At 50.6% G+C, this 15795-nt stretch overlaps 1 protein-coding gene across 1 annotated transcript in view; it reads right to left on the minus strand.

Annotated features, from left to right (window-relative positions):
• The window catches only part of LOC141100102 (uncharacterized), a 100634-nt gene that overhangs the window by 81295 nt on the left and 3544 nt on the right, over positions 1-15795 (minus strand). The window lies entirely within an intron of this gene.

A 15795-nucleotide genomic window follows, 5' to 3' on the forward strand; every position in this document is an offset into this window, starting at 1 on the left:
TGCGATCTGTCTCCAACCCTGCCCCATTTGTCTCCAATCATGCCCCGTATCTCCATTCTGCGCAGTGTCTCCAATCATGCCCCGTGTCTCCAATCATGCCCCGTATCTCCATTCTGCGCAGTGTCTCCAATAATGCCCCGTGTATCGCATTCTGCCCCCCGTGTATCGCATTCTGCCCCCCGTGTATCGCAATCTGCCCCAGACTCCAGCATTCTGCCCCAGACTCCAGCATTCTGCCCCAGACTCCAGCATTCTGCCCCAGACTCCAGCATTCTGCCTGGGACCCCCGGATCGCCGCTCTCAAAGAAAAAAAAACAAGTTCTCCTTACCTGGCCGCGCTCCAGCGGCAGGCAAGGCTCCGTCCCTCCATGTTGCAGTGCTGAAGCGCGCTCTCGCCGGCGACTGACAGTGATGTCAGACGCCAGCGATGTGCGCGCTGCGGCTGACGTCAGCTGCCAGCCTCCGATTGGCTGGCGGCTGTTAACTATTGACGTGCGGGCCGGTGGGCTTGCATGTCAATAGCGTTTAGCTGCCGCAGCACCGCGCTAAGGGCCCGGTTTATCTGCCGGTAGGGACCCGGTGAGCAGAGGATGTGAGCCCCCTCTACCCACCGGGCCCCATACGCCAGTCAGGGCAGTAATGCCCTGATGGCGGCCCTGATGATGGCCCCGCCACTATAATCACCACACTGTATGATGGGCCCCTAGATAGCCTTCCTATAGCATAATACACCAGATAGTTCTCAATATAGCGTAATGCACTCCCCTTAGGTATCCATATAGTATAATGTACTCCCCATAGGCCTCCACATAGTATAATGCCCTCCCCATAGGTTTCCATATTGTATAATGCACTCCCCAAAGATCCACCGTCTCCATATAGTATAATGAACTCCCCATAGTCCTCCATATAGTATAATGCAATAATGCACTCCCCATAGGGCTCCATATAATATAATGCACTCCCCTTAGGGCTCCACATAGTATAATGCACTCCCCATAGGTCTCCATATAGTATAAAACACTCTCCATAGGCAGACACTATATTGTATAATGCACTCCCCATAGGCAGACTCTATACTGTATATAATGCGCTCCCCATAGGCAGACTCTATAGTATAATGAACTCCACATAGGCAGACTCTATGTGACGAGCGTCAGCTTACGCTGAGTCGTTTTTCTACTTAGAGTGGACCCTCTGGACCGTGGCACCCACCCACCTAGGGCGAGCTGACCTAGTGAGAACCCACCCCCTGTACAGGGAGTGTCAGGGGCAAGACCAAGGGGGTGAGCCACCACGGCAGCTGGACCGGACGGCTGGCTCAGGGAGACACTATTGAGTGCCTGGCAACAGGACGAACAGGATATCAAACATAAGCGAGGTCACAGAGTTTCTTCAGCAAACGTGGTTACACACTTTAATCAGATACAAGGCAAAAACAGAGAATCAGGTGCAGGGCACAAACGGTGAAACACGGCAAGGTGCGTGCAAAAGCACGCCAAATGTTCCAGACATAACACGTGCAGAAAACATACCGGAGTCCAGGGCAGGGTACGTGTTAGGGGTCACACCAGAGTTCCTTGGAAGGGTGCGTGCTGGGACACGCTAGAGTCCAAGACAAGGTGCGTGCTAGGAAACACGCCAGAGTCCAAGGCAGGGTGCGTGCAAGAAGACATGCCAGGGTCCAAGGCAGGTGCGAAGGCATCAGATTCCGGACGACTGGCAAGGACTGACAGGATCCAAGCATCAGGATGTAGTCATCTGGTTCCGGACCTCTGGCAGCGGTCGGCAGGCTTCGGGAATCCGGCAGACAAACCAGGATACAAGGCAGGGTGCGTGCTAGGAAACACGCCAGGGTCAAGTTCAAGGACGGAGGCCTGCACGTGCAGAGGGCACGCCAGGGACAGGTACAAGGACGGAGGCCTGCGCATGTAGAGGGACACGCCAGGGACAAGTACAAGAACGGAAGTCGGCGCGTGTAGAGAGGCACGCCAGGGACAGGTACAAGGACAGAGGCCTGCGCGTATAGAGGGACACACCCCAGGGACAGGTACAAGGACGGAGGCCTGCACGTGTAGTAGAGAGGCACGCCAGGGACAGGTACAAGGACAGAGGCCTGTGCGTGTAGAGGGACACGCCAGGGACAGGTACAAGGACAGAGGCCTGCGCGTGCAGAGAGACACGCCAGGGTCAGGTTCAAGGCAGAGTCCTGCGCGTGCAAAGGGCACGCCAGGGTCAGGGTTCAAGACCAGGGTTAGGGCCTGTGCGTGCAAGAGGGCACGACAGGGTACATGGCAAAGCCTGCGCGCACTTTTACAGAAGCACGGGGAGGTATGCCAAGGAGCAGGCGAGGACCTGCGCGTGCTTTAGAGAGCACGTAGAACACAGTGCAGAAACACCGTGAGGTGCAAGGAAGCACAGAGAGCACGGCTGGGGCACTGGCTAGCTGGACTGACTGCAGCACTGACAGACAGGCAAGACTCCAGCGAACCCGGCTGAGGCATAGCAGGTGACACAGCTGTCACTGACCGACGAGCACGGCTGAGGCACAAGCAGGCGGGCATGGCTGAGGCACAAACAGGAGGCTAGGAAGGCCAGACGCATGCAAAGGGCACACGAAGCAACAAGACAAGGCAAAGCAAGAAACAAGGCAAGGCAAAGCAGGGAGCGGAGCACGGAGGGGAACATAGGCAGAAACAGACAAGGCAGAGAACACCGAAAGGACAACAAGTCCAAGCAGGACAAGGACGAAACATGGCACAACGGACAAACATAAGACAAGGCACGGGACAAGAGACGGAGTACAAGCACGAAAGGGCAGAGTGCAGGGGCACAGAATAGAGGGAGCGACCCAGCAAACCAAGCAGCCATGCAGGGAAGCAACACAATACTCAGGCCCTGACCATAGGGAGGGGCGGTCTGATATAGCACCATAGCACCAGTACTTCCGGGTCAAGACCAGGGAGGGACTTTGGGATCAGATCTTCCAGGATCATAGAGAGCATCGCTAGAACAGCCTGGGTAGAACCATAGAGCAGGTCACATGATCAGGAGTTCCAGGAATACAGCGGATTGCAGAACCAGAGCAGGGTTGGAACATAGGAAAGGTCACATGATCAGGGGTTTCCAGGAATACAGCGGATTGCAGAACCAGAGCAGGGCTGGAACATAGGAAAGGTCACATGATCAGGGTTTCCAGGAATACAGCGGATTGCAGAACCAGAGCAGGGCTGGAACATATGAAAGGTCACATGATCAGGGGTTCCAGGAGTACAGCGGATTGCAGAGTCAGACAGAGACGGATGGTTACCCAGCAACAGCGTGCAGCCATGAGGTAAGGGGCGCGTGCGCACTGCTCCAGGCAACTTGCGGCATAACAGATAAGGTGGACATGACACTCTATAGTGTAATGCACCCCTATAGGCAGCCTCTGTAGTGTAATGCACCCCTATAGGCAGCTTCTGTAGTGTAATGCACCCCCATAGGCAGGCTCTGTAGTGTAATGCACCCCCATAGGCAGGCTCTATAATGTAATGCACCCCCATAGGCAGGCTCTATAGTGTAATGCACCCCCATAGGCAGGCTCTGTAGTGTAATGCACCCCCATAGGCATCCTCTATAATGTAATGCACCCCTATAGGCAGCCTCTGTAGTGTAATACACCCCCATAGGCAGCCTCTATAGTGTAATGCACCCCCATAGACAGCCTTTGCAGTGTAATGCACCCCCATAGGCAGCCTCTATAATGAAAAGCACCCCCATAGCCACCCTCTGTAGTATAATGAACCCCCATAGCCACCCTCTGTATATGCACCCCCATAGCCACCCTCTGTATATGCACACCCATAGCCATCCTCTGTAGTATATGCACCCCCATAGCCATCCTCTGTAGTATATGCACCCCCATAGCCATCCTCTGTAGTATATGCACCCCCATAGCCACCCTCTGTATATGTAGCCGATACAGCTGAACCTGCAATGACGGGCGGGGGGCCCACTGCTGGCACAGGGCCCCCCCGCCTACTCGGGGGCCCCATAGCGGCCGGGCGGCAGAGCAGGGAGATTGATTCTCCCTGCTCTGCCGCACAATGTACAGTTGTGGCCAAAAGTATTGACACCCCTGCAATTCTGTCAGATAATATTCAGTTTCTTCCTGAAAATGATTGCAAACACATTCTTTGGTATTATTATCTTCATTTAATTTGTCTTAAATGAAAAAAACACAAAAGAGAATGAAGCAAAACATTGATCATTTCACACAAAACTACAAAAATGGGCCAGACAAAAGTATTAGCACCCTCAGCCAAATACTTGGTTGCACAACCTTTAGCCAAAATAACTGCGACCAACCGCTTCCGGTAACCATCAATGAGTTTCTTACAATGCTCTGCTGGAATTTTAGACCATTCTTCTTTGGCAAACTGCTCCAGGTCCCTGATATTTGAAACTGCCATTTTTAGATCTCTCCACAGGTGTTCTATGGGATTCAGGTCTGGACTCATTGCCTGCCACCTTTGAAGTTTCCAGTGCTTTCTCTCAAACCATTTTCTAGTGCTTTTTGAAGTGTGTTTTGGGTCATTGTCCTGCTGGAAGACCCATGACCTCTGAGGAAGACCCATCTTTCTCACAGTGGGCCCTACATTATGCTGCAAAATTTGTTGGTAGTCTTCAGACTTCATAATGGCATGCACATGGTCAAGCAGTCCAGTGCCAGAGGAAGCAAAGCAACCCCAAAACATCAGGGAATCTCCGCCATGTTTGACTGTAGGGACCGTGTTCTTTTCTTTGAATGCCTCTTTTTTTCTCCTGTAAACTCTATGTTGATGCCTTTGCCAAAAAAGCTCTACTTTTGTCTCATCTGACCAGAGAACATTCTTCCAAAACGTTTTAGGCTTTTTCAGGAAAGTTTTGGCAAACTCCAGCCTGGCTTTTTTATGTCTCGGGGTAAGAAGTGGGGTCTTCCTGGTTCTCCTACCATACAGTCCCTTTTCATTCAGATGCCGACGGATAGTACGGGTTGACACTGTTAGGAGTGGCGGAAGACACTAAATAAAAAATATAAATAAATAAAGTGCCTTCGCCACTCGGGGTCCACCGTGCGGTGGATGGAAAAACCGCAGCTAGAAGATGCAGAGCACTATGACGGTAATGTGCACAGGGTTGGATATCACCCAGGTGCAAATTAGCAGTCTCTGTTATGGACACAGAGCTGCAATGGCAGACAATGGAACTGAAAACGCTGAGCCTGTTAACAGCACAGGAACTCAGCGGCACACATGCGGTAACCGGTCACTGGAGTAGTTATAAAAATAACGTCACTACATCTAAAAGGACCTACCGTAACTGGACGTGTGCGTGGCGTCGCAACTGCGAACGCCGGGAAAGACTGCAAGCGCAGCGTAAACTGTGCCGCAGAGATGGCTCCGCTATATCGCAGCGCGATGCAGGACGCTAGCTGCTGAGGTAGATGGAGCATAGGCGCGCTGGCGCTGCTACTGGCTGAACCCAAACACTCACACAATCGTATTATCAGAGGGAAGGGGTTTCTTAATAAGTCAAGCATCCATCAGCAAACATACAGCAGTAAGTATGAAAAATACTAGCGCATGGCAGAACAGCCATGCGCACTTTTTTATAGTGAACGGGACCTTCCGGAAGTCCCCAGAGCCCTGGGCTGAACCAATGGAATCAGGAGCAGGACCTGAGCACCTGACTCCTGAACTCCAATGGGAGCTTATCCCATGAGCATGCTCAGAAGAAGATACGAAGGACTTAGCCTCCGGAGAGAGTTGCTGTAAAGCAATCTCCTCTGCAATCTCCTTTGCATTAAACACAGAGCAGGAGACTGCAGCATGTGAGGGTCTAGATTCCTGCCTGGCAATGGCCGAAATCTGACTCCTAACAGACACTGTTGTACCCTCGGACAGCAGGGCAGCTTGAACTTGTTTGGATGTTAGTCGAGGTTCTTTATCCAACAGCCGCACAATCTTGCGTTGAAATCTCTTGTCAATTTTTCTTTTCCGTCCACATCTAGGGAGGTTAGCCACAGTGCCATGGGCTTTAAACTTCTTGATGACACTGCGCACGGTAGACACAGGAACATTCAGGTCTTTGGAGATGGACTTGTAGCCTTGAGATTGCTCATGCTTCCTCACAATTTGGTTTCTCAAGTCCTCAGGCAGTTCCTTGGTCTTCTTTCTTTTCTCCATGCTCAGTGTGGTACACACAAGGACACAGGACAGAGGTTGAGTCAACTTTAATCCATGTCAACTGGCTGCAAGTGTGATTTAGTTATTGCCAACACCTGTTAGGTGCCACAGGTAAGTTACAGGTGCTGTTAATGACACAAATTAGAGAAGCATCACATGATTTTTCGAACAGTGCCAATACTTTTGTCCACCCTCTTTTTTATGTTTGGTGTGGAATTATATCCAATTTGGCTTTAGGACAATTCTTTTTGTGTTTTTCATTTAAGACAAATTAAATGAAGATAATAATACCAAAGAATTTGTGTTTGCAATCATTTTCAGGAAGAAACTGAGTATTATCTGACAGAATTGCAGGGGTGTCAATACTTTTGGCCACAACTGTAACTGTAGCATAGCTCCGGGTGGGCCCCCTGAGAGTGCAGGGCCATGGCACCGCCCCCTCTGCCCCCCCCCCCCCAGTAGCTGCGCTACTGGTTCCTGCCATTTCACACACACAGCCTGCACCTCCCGTGTGCCATTTATCCGCAAACAGGCTGCACTGCCATGTACCCCTCTATCATACACAACCTGTGCTCCCATGTACCCCTCTATCACACACAGCTTGCACCTCACATGTGCCATTTATCAGACATACAGGCTGCACCACCATGTACCCCTCTATCATACACAGCATGTGCTCCCATGTAAACCTGTATTACACACACAGGCCATGTGCACACTGAGTAGGTGGTCAGTATTTTACCCCACTGTTTGTAAGCCAAAACCAGAAGTGGAACAATCGGAGGAAAAGTATAATAGAAACATTTGCACCATTTCTGGATTTATCACCCACTCCAGGTTTTGGCTTACAAATACTGGGATAAAAAAAAATCACCAAATACTGAATGTGTGCATGTGGCCTAAGGCTGCAACCCCACATGTAACCATCTATTTTACACACAGCTTGCACCTCACTTGTACTCTTCTATCACACACATATATTCTGCACCCCATGTACTCCTCTGACATACACAACCTGCACCCCTATGTATCCCTCTATCACACACAACTTGGACCTTCGTATTCCCATCTATCACACACACAGCCTGTACCACCCATTTGACTCCTCTATCACACACAGCTTGTACCCCCCAGGTATCCCTCTATGACACACACAGCCTGCACTCATGTACCGCTCTCTAACACAGCCTGCATCCCCATGTACCCTTTATCACACACAGCTTGCACCACAAGTACCCATCTATGACACACACAACCTGCATCCATGTACTGCTCTCTGACACAGACTGCACCCCATATACCCTTTATCACACACAGCTTGCACCCCCATGTACCCTTTATTATTATTTATTTACATAGCAAGACTAATTCCATGGTGCTGTACATGAGACGGGGTGACATCAAAATACAAATATCACTTACAATAAACAAACTAACAATTGTGGCGCCCCCAGGGGTATAGTCGCCACAGTAGCTTTGCCTTCCTCCAGGGGAGGGTAATGCCAGGCTTGGAGGCAATGATTGGACTCTCTCACAGTCAGTCTATGCATGCAACACAGTTCCACTCCAGGCCAGCAGGGGGAACTCTGAACCGGGATTAAGGGGAGGAGTGCTCTCTGAGGGCCACGTGGAGGGGGTGGTTAGTTAGTTTAGTTAGTCTGCGTAGGGTGAAGTGTGCAGACGTGTGGAAGGAGCCCTGAGATAGAGCGAAGAGGACGAGCGCATCTCTGGAGAGAGCGCATGAACTGGAGCCTGGTCTCCATGGTTGTACAGATACTAACGGTCCTGCAACAGACACCAGAGGAGTAGGAGGCTGTAAATGCCCTACTCCCATCTAAGACTTGAGGGCACAACAGCAGCTTGGATAGTGAGCTGGGACTCAGGAGAGAGGAGTCCCCGAGATAGGCTACAGCTGTCTGCCCTGCAAGTGAGGATCTTGAGAACATCTGTCCGGAGGAACTCCAGTGTAACTCAGTACTGGGAGTACTTCATTCGAATAAGCGCTAGTAAGGAGACTGCACAACCAATCTGCTGAGAGAGAATCCCTGAATTGCTTCCAGGCTAGCCTGCTCCAATACCATCTGTAATCAGGACCCTGGACTGCAGTTGCCAAGTAAAGGTACAGAAATTGCACCCCGCTGTGTCTTTACGGCTACCTACCTTTCCGACACTGCTACATCCCCGTGCCGACCACATCTACACTGCCCTGGGACTATATCTTCACGTGTGGGGAGCTTTTACATCTTTGCTGCACCATACCATCAGTCCCAGCGGATCTGCATGCAGCATCAGCTTAACACCTCCCCTGCCGAGCACCACAGGTGGCGTCACGAACTATTCATCTAACTACATTCCACCATTCACATCTTCCTATTACTTGGGCGCCCAGGGCCACGGTCCGGGTCACCGCTGCTGTGACACATCCCACTGATACTGGTGGTCATTGCAAGTTGTAAGCCTTTTTGAAGAGATGGGTTTTCAGGTTCCATCTGAAGGACCCAAATGTGGTGGATAACCAGACTTTCAGAGGATGGGGGATATTCGGGAGAAATCTTGGAGGCAATTGGGTGAGAAGCGAATAAGCGTGGAGGAGAGAAGGAGGTCTTGGGAGGACCGGAGATTACATGAAGGAAGATATTGGGAGATTAGTTCGGAAATATACGGAGGAGAAAGGTTATGGATGGCTTTGTAGGTTAGTGTTAGTAGTTTAAACTGGATATGCTGGGAAATTGGGAGCCAGTGAAGGGATTTGTAAAAAGGAAAAGCAGGAGCATAGCAAGGGGAGGGATTAATTAGTCGAGCAGCAGAGTTACTTACAGACTGGAGGGGTGCGAGAGTGATAGAAGGCAGGCCACAGAGGAGAATGTTGCAGTAGTCGAGGCGGGAGATGATTAGGGCATGCACAAGCATTTTGGTAGAGTGAGGGTTGAGGAAAGGACGGATCCTGGAGATATTTTTGAGCTGGAGGTGACAGGACATGGCGAGAGCTTGGATGTGCGGTTTGAAGAACAGGGCAGAATCAATGGTTACTACGAGGCAGCTGATTACTTTTACTGGGGAAAGTGTGACTTCATTTATTGTGATAGATAGATCAGGTATGGGAGACATGCGAGATGGAGGGAAGATAATTAGTTTAGATTTATCCACATTGGGCTTGAGGAAGCGAGAGAAGGAGGATATAGCTGATAGAAAAATATTTAGAATTGAGAGTCCTCAGTGGTTGATACCTTTTAAAGGCTAACTGAAAAGATGGTAGCAAATCGCAAGCTTTCGAGCTATGTGGGGGAGACAGGGCAAAAACTGAGAGCAAGGATGAATTCTCATCGTCATTCCTGATGTCCAGTCAGTGTTCGTCTGTGTTCATGATGTCCAGTCCGTGTTCGTGATGTCCAGTCCGTGTTCGTGATGTCCAGTCCGTGTTCGTGATGTCCAGTCCGTGTTCCTGATGTTCAGTCCGTGTTCCGATGTCCTGCCAGTTCCCTGGGGCCTTACCCGTGATGACCTCTGCCATCATCTGAAGTCCGCCTGAGGTCGGTGTCTGACGTTCTCCTGCTGCTCCTGTGCTAAACCCGTAACCGTACATGCATGCGTGGTTCCGCTGCGCTGCATGACCACCCGCATGTGTGGTCCCCCCTAGTAAGCCCATGCCAGACAATCTTGGATTGCGTCAACCCATGAAGACCTCTTGCTTCGCCTGTCAACCTGAGATGGGTTTCCTTCATGATGTGCATATTCCAGGACCTGGTGTTTCTACGTTTGTGCCTTATTTCAGTAAACTTTATTTTTCTTCACCTGAAGTTGTGCGGTGTCTTTTAGTCCTGCATATGGCCATTTTGTCCACAAGCTCAGCTGCCACAGACCCCGATCGCTACCCTTCCCTAGTCCGGGTAGGTCCTGGCCCCCCTGTGGTCCAGTGGGTCCACATTCCACGATCACCTGGGACCTATTCCCCGTCGTCGTTATAGCTCGACGACACGGGAGCGTTGGCTGTAAGCCACGCTGCCTCCGCGATAGCAACACAGACCCTAATCAGAGGGCAATAAAACTTTCAAGCTCCTTATATATGAATTGTTCCAATATTTATGTTTATCACTCTCCCATAATGACAATTCTGCTTCACATCACTTGTCTTATATTGTTACACCCGGTCCCCGTCCTGGCGCTGCGCCCAGGTCTGCCGCTGTTACACTTGGCCCCCGTCCTGGCGCTGCGTAAAGGCCTGCCGCTGCTCTCCGTTCTGGGCACTCACCTCGAGCCTCTCATGCTGCTGCTCAGCGTTCTGTCCTCCCTCCTGCCTCTTCCTCTTGACGTCCTGTGAGGAGATCTGTAGCTAAGACTATTAGGGAACGCCCACCCGCTCTCTTGCCTTCTTAAAGGGGCGGCGTGCATTATTCAAAAAATGCAATCAACCAATGGAAATGCACTGGCTGCTATTTCTGGCCTCTCCTCCATAGGGAGAGCGCCGGAGCAACGAGTATCTATCATTGCTAAATCCGGTTCTCATGCTTACCTGTCTGTGCTGCATCTGCAGTCTCTGTGCATTGTCTAATGCTCTCTGTTTCCACAGCATATCAGTATCCTGTGTTACCTGGTTATATCAGCAACCATCTGAGCCTAAGCCATCCTGTTCCGCCTACAGCCATCCGAGTCCAAGATCTGTGTGAAGGTCACTGGAACCGACTCCTTACCAACTAACCGGATCCAGGACCCAGCGCATTACGGACTCTGCTGTAACCTTTGTTATCCCTTTTGGTCCCGCTGGGACAGCTGCCACGTGTTCGGGGTCTAACTGGAGGTAGCACCTGTGTCCTCCGGGTATTCCATTCTGGCCCTGCCTGAGGGGCTTTACTACAGGTGCCCGGGGGTCACTAGTCACGCCCCCTTCGGAGCCCCCCCGGACCGTGGTCCCGAGGTTCCACTTAAAAAATAAAACGAATGTGAACTTCACCATCTCTGCCTCCGCTTCCATTCATTACAGATTGCTCCAGCCATGGAATCTGCTGGACTCCAGAGGCCTCCGACGTTGGAGTTGTGCCAAGAGGTGACCCGTTTAAGAGATCAACAGGAAAAGATCACGACGTATCTACGTAACCTGTCCACCCGCATGGATTCTCTGCAGAACCCGGCTTCTCCTGATTCATCTAGCAACACCCAGGTACCTGCTGTCATGACAAGCAAGGGCCCCCGCCTGGCGGCTCCTACCCGCTTCCATGGTGATCCCACTCAGCGTCGGGGTTTTCTCAATCAGTGTACCCTGCACTTCGAAATCTTGGGGCATATGTTTACTTCTGACAGTGCCAAAGTGGGCTTCCTTATGTCACATCTAGCAAGAGAGGCTTTCGCCTGGTTGAATCCGTTATGGGAAAGAGAAGACCTGCTGGTTAATGATCTTCAATCTTTCCTAGAGACTTTTCGCAGGACCTTTGATGAACCCGGCCGGGTCATGTCGACCGCTTCTGCCCTGCTTCGCTTACGCCAAGGAACCCTCACGGTGGCTCAGTATGCTGTTCAGTTCCGCACCCTCTCGTCTGAGCTATCCTGGAACAATGAGGCCTTGCTGGCTACCTTCTGGGAGGGCCTATCTGGAAAAATTAAGGATGAGCTGGCGGAACGGCACAGGCCCACCATCTTGGATGACCTGATTTCCTTGGCGACCTGGATTGACCTGCGTTTTCAGGAGAGTTCCATGGAGATTAAGCGTGACAGGAGGTCCTACCACCTGGACTCTAATTCTTCCAAAACGTCTACCTCATCCTCTTCTCCCGAGGCTATGGAGTTAGATCGAGTAAGTCTGGCCAGCCGCCGCCAGGAGGCGCGTCGCAATGATGGAAGCTGTCTGTACTGTGGTAGTTCCGAACACCTGATCCGCTCCTGTCCAAAGAAGTCGGAAAACTCCTGTGCCTAGGCTTGGTAGGAGAGGCCACCCTAGGTAGAGAACGTTCCTCTCCTTCGTTGCAGATCTCAGTCTCCGTGACCTGCGGAGCAATAACATTTTCTGGACTCTGTCTGTTGGACTCCGGAGCCGCCGGAAGCTTTATCCAGCAGACGCTTGTGGATCGCTACCACTTACCAGTTCAGGCTCTTCCAACCAGTTGCGAGTAACCGCTGTCGATGGCCAGCCTCTGACTGAACCCGTGTAGTTCCAGACTGAGCCAGTGGAACTCTGGGTAGGTCTTATGCATTCTGTAAGAATCCGTTTTTATGTGTACCCTGGTTTGTCTCACCCCTTGCTTCTAGGTTTGCCTTGGTTTCAGAAACATGAACCAGTCCTTAATTGGAGAACAGGCGAAATTCTATGTTGGGGAGATTCCTGCTCGGACTGTTGTTTAACCCGGATTTAACCAGCTTCAACCCCAGTCCAACCTGCTACCCTGCCTGGATTACCATCCGCTTACTGGTCCTTCTCGGATGTCTTCGGTAAAAAGCCGGCTGAAAAAGTTCCCCGCCACTGGTCGTATGACTGTCCAATAGACCTTCTTCCTGCAACATCTCCTCCCCGTGGGAGAGTTTACCCTCTTTCCCAGGCAGAGACTCAGGCTATGTCGGCCTACATCCAGGAGAACTTGGCCAGAGGGTTTATCCGAAAATCATCGTCACCGGCAGGAGCAGGCTTCTTCTTCGTGAAGAAAAAGGACGGATCCCTGCGGCGCTGTATCGACTACCGAGGGCTGAACCAGATCACGGTAAAAAGCAGGTACCCTTTGCCTCTAATTTCAGAACTGTTTGACCGTCGATCTCAGAGGTGCTTACAATTTGATCCGAATCAGAGATGGAGACGAATGGAAATCAGCCTTCAACACCCGTGATGGCCACTACGAGTACCTGGTAATGCCGTTTGGTCTAAGCAATGCACCCGCTGTTTTCCAAGAGTTCGTCAATGACATTTTCAGGGACCTGCTTTACACCTGTGTTGTTGTCTACCTAGACGACATTCTGATTTTTTCTACTGACTTGGTCTCGCATCGCAGACAAGTGCGCCTGGTCTTACAGAGGCTCAGGGAGAACAGACTGTATGCTAAGTTTGAAAAGTGCCTCTTTGAACAATCCTCTTTGCCTTTCCTTGGTTACATTGTTTCCTCCACAGGATTAAAAATGGATCCAGAGAAGTTATCGGCTGTACTCAAGTGGCCTCATCCGTCTGGGTTGAAGGCCATACAGCGATTCCTGGGCTTCGCCAACTACTACAGGCAATTCATTCCTAACTTCTCCACCCGAGTGGCGCCCATCTCAGCTCTAACCCGGAAAGGTACAAATCCGAAGGATTGGCCTCCTGAGGCTGAGGAGTCCTTTGTTTCTCTCAAAAAGGCCTTTGCAGTCGCACCTGTTCTTCATCGTCCTAACTCCAATGAACAATTTTTTCTTGAGGTCGATGCCTCTTCAGTAGGTGCGGGAGCCGTACTAACCCAGAAATCGTCCTCCGGGCGAATGCATTCCTGTGGGTTTTTTTCCAAGGTTTTTTCTTCCGCAGAGAGGAATTATTCTGTTGGGAAGCGGGTATTGTTGGCTATCAAATTGGCTCTGCAGGAGTGGAGGCATCTTCTAGAAGGAGCTCTTCATCAGGTAGTCGTATACACCGATCACAAGAACCTTGCTTACCTCGAAACTGCACAAAGGCTGAATCCTCGTCAAGCCCGCTGGGCTTTGTTTTTTGCTCGTTTTAACTTTGTTCTTCATTTTCGCCCAGCTGACAAAAATGTCAAAGCAGACGCACTTTCCAGAGCCTTTCTACCTCCTGATCAAGAAGAAGAACCGCAGCACATCATTGAACCCTCAAGGTTAGTCACGGTCGCTTCTACTGATCTTGTCCGGCTGCCTCCCGGGAAGACTTTTGTGTCAGCTTCTGAGCGTACTCGTGTTCTTCGGTGGGGTCACTCGTCCAAATTGGCTGGGCACGCCGGCCAGAGAAAGACTCTGCAACTAATCTCCCGGTACTACTGGTGGCCTGCCATGGCTAAGGACATTCTGGAGTACGTCACAGCCTGTCCTTCCTGTGCTCGTAACAAGACGGCCAAGCATCTACCCGCAGGTAGGCTTCAGCCTCTTCCAATTCCATCTACTCCCTGGCAACATATCGCGATGGACTTCATCACAGATCTCCCGATCTCATCTGGCTGTTCTGTGGTGTGGGTAGTGGTGGATCGCTTCTTTAAAATGGCTCACTTCATTCCACTACCCGGTCTTCCAACTGCTCCTGAGTTGGCGGACCTGTTCATCCGGCACATCTTCCGTCTCCATGGTTTCCTTCTTCATATCGTGTCCGACAGAGCTGTCCAGTTCACCTCAAGATTCTGGAGAGCAGTTTGTAAACTGGTAAGAATTTACTGGATTTCTCCTCAGCGTACCATCCCCAGTCAAATGGACAAGTGGAGAGGACAAATCAAATCCTGGCTGGATTCCTGCGTCACTTTGTCAACTCCCATCATGACGACTGGGTAGACTTACTGTCCTGGGCCGAATTTTCTTACAACAATCAAGTAAGTGAATCTTCTGGAAAGTCTCCTTTTCAGATTGTCTTCGGATTGCAACCTGGAATACCTCTTCCCATCTCTGGATCATCTGGCATTCCAGCTGCCGATACTTTCTCCGAAGATTTTTCTAAGGTCTGGAGGGATACCAAACCCGCTCTGGAGAAAGCCTCCCAGCGTATGAAAAGGCATGCGGACAAGAGACGTTTGGATGCACCTATCTTTCGCCCCGGAGACAAGGTATGGCTCTCGTCTAAGTACATCCGGTTAAAGATGCCATCCTACAAATTGGGTCCCTGGTTCATCAGACCATTTGAGATCTTGAGACAGATCAATCCAGTCTCGTACAAGCTGAAGTTGCCCACTTCCCTACGTGTGCCTAACTCCTTTCATGTTTCTCTCCTCAAACCAGTAGTTTTGAGTCCCTTCTTTAAGGATCCGGGTACCACTCCTGACCCTGTCTCAGAGGATGATGTGTCCTCTGGGTATTCCATTCTGGCCCTGCCTGAGGGGCTTTTCTATGGGTGCCCGGGGCTCACTAGTCACGCCCCCTTCGGAGCCCCCCGGACCGTGGTCCCGAGGTTCCACTTAAAAAATAAAAACGAATGTGAACTTCACCATCTCTGCCTCCGCTTCCATTCGTTACATATATATTGTGTTATTTCTGTGCTGTTTTGTGTACAAATATGTGATTCTTCAGATGTTGTATTAGTCTATATGCCTGATGAAGAGACCTGAGTAGTCTCGAAAGCTTGCAATTTGTTACCATCTTTTCAGTTAGCCATTAAAAGGTATCAACCACTGAGGACTCTCAATTCTAAATATTTTTCTATCTACTGGCCAACACGGTACAAAGATATATATCTTTCCTGTATCAATATAGCTGATAGACACTCTGGGATTCTGGCCATCAGAGAGGTGACATCTGGGCCAGAGAGGTAGATCTGAGTGTCATCAGCATATAGATGGTACTGGAAGCCTTAGGACTTTGAGTTGTCCCAGGCCAAGGGTATAGATTGAGAAGAGAAAGGGTAGTGTGGGAGTAGGAAACACTAAATGTGCGGTTGGTAAGGTATGAGGAAATCCAGGGTAGGGCAAAGTCTTTGACACCAAAGGAAGAA

This window comes from Dendrobates tinctorius, unplaced genomic scaffold (genome assembly GCF_039654945.1).
Source record: "Dendrobates tinctorius isolate UK_male_01 unplaced genomic scaffold, ASM3965494v1 ptg000103l, whole genome shotgun sequence".
Lineage (NCBI taxonomy): Eukaryota > Metazoa > Chordata > Amphibia > Anura > Dendrobatidae > Dendrobates > Dendrobates tinctorius.